This window comes from Gavialis gangeticus, unplaced genomic scaffold (assembly GCF_001723915.1).
Source record: "Gavialis gangeticus isolate Ggan-Ray unplaced genomic scaffold, GavGan_comp1, whole genome shotgun sequence".
NCBI lineage: Eukaryota > Metazoa > Chordata > Crocodylia > Gavialidae > Gavialis > Gavialis gangeticus.
In genome coordinates, this window is record NW_017729024.1 from 124,898,366 (window position 1) to 124,900,113 (window position 1,748).

A 1,748-nucleotide genomic window follows, 5' to 3' on the forward strand; every position below is an offset into this window, starting at 1 on the left:
GATAAAATAACCCCTGAAAAACGTAGCTTTTCAGCTAATGATAAATAAAAGCAGTTTTATTAATAAGCAAGTCAAATCAGGAGCACGTATCATCACCATATACCCCATGATACTTCTGCATGCTCAGTAATTCAGTAATAAGGTCAAATAAGTTATTCTTAGAATGATGTTCCAATGGGGTGACTGAGCAGATACTATGAATGAGAATCCAGAAATACTCAACTGAAAACTTTTTAAAATAAATGTCAAATTTATATAAATTTTTTGTATTTTGAATTTTAGGAATTCGCTCATGGGACACAAATCTGATTGAATGCAACTTGGATCAGGAACTGAAACTTTTTGTTTCACGCCATTCGGCTAGATTCTCTCCTGAAGTTCGAGGTGAGGTTTCTCTTCACTGTTTATTGATGTTTGCACTATTGTATGTGTTAATTTTTTAATTTTACATAAAAATAAATATTGCATGACCTAGTTTTAGTTTTTAACCTCTTGTATAAAATGATTATATTCTGTCTTAAAAATAAGCATTAGACATTCTTGCATCAAATAATAAAATATTCTGATGCAATATATTTTGATAGTGAGTTTTTTAAGGTAAGATGACTAAACCCCATGTTTTGTGAATACACAATACTATATTCGAAACACCTGTAACACAAGGATACTTGGATGCTATTGAGATTTAGACACAACTCCATTTCTCTGACTGAACTGACCTTTAAGGATAGGGGACAGGTTAGTGGCCCTGGGGACTGGAGGTCTCTTATCAGAACAGGTACAGCCCAATCTTAAGTGTGCCATTGTCCTGACTTAGGTGAACCTCTGTGTGGGGGCAGGAAAGTGGAAATATCTCCATACTCATCCACTCATGGCTATTTGTGATTGCTCCTGTAGCAAAGATGGTGGCTTTGTGAGATGGAAATGGTGGGACCCTAAGTAAAAGGCTGTCGTCTACTAGCTCATGTCAAGTGCATCACTGAATGGTGACTTTTGGCACTCCTTACTTGAGCTTAAATTAAATTGATAGCCAGGAATGAAAAACATCAATCCTTTTTAATAATACATGGGGCCCCATCTGTTTATTTTCACCTTAAGAACATTTTTTAGAAAGGTGGGGGTGGAAATACCTAGCAAGTTTTTGTCTCTATCCTTGAAATTTAGCTATTGCTTTACAGGTTTTGTTTAGCAAATTACTGTTTTGGGACACTTCAAGCATGCTTGCATCTCTTTCCTCTTGAGTGAAAAGGATGTCCAGCCCTTCCACTTTCATTAAGAAATCCATGACCTTCAGGAGAATTCAGTAGAAATTCTGTACCTGTGGACCAGTTCCAAGGTCCTTTGCCATCCATCCATCAAGGCAGGATCCCCAGATTGTAGTGGTATCTCGAGTAGAGTTTAGTACAGCTTCCAGCTGATTTTTGCCAGAGGTGGTTGGGAGATGAGGATCCTGCTTCCTATGACTCGAGCCCCATTTCCCCTCCTCACCTAGGTACCTCAAGCTGTTTTGAAGACCTTTTGTGTCTTCTTCGCAAGGATGTATACAAATAAAATTTGGTATTTTCTGAACTGGAATTGACTCTACTGTTACTTCAAGAGCAACTAACGTTTGGCAGATTTCTAAACAGATCATTTGAACATCAACGTTATGTTTGGGCATGTATGAAATTAATCTTAATTTTAAGTTAACATGGTATGATGTTCTCAAAAGAATACAGGTTGCTTTCACTGGAGAAATAATTGTAGGC

General features: G+C 37.1%; 1 protein-coding gene across 1 annotated transcript in view; it reads left to right on the forward strand.

The window, feature by feature from the left end:
- The first annotated feature begins 279 nt into the window (after positions 1-279).
- The window catches only part of MAP1B (microtubule associated protein 1B), a 128,112-nt gene continuing 126,643 nt past the window's right edge, over positions 280-1,748 (forward strand). Inside the window, exon 1 of the mRNA XM_019517664.1 lies at positions 280-384. The gene's annotated coding sequence lies outside the window, so the exon portion shown is untranslated. The remainder of the gene's footprint in view (positions 385-1,748) is intronic.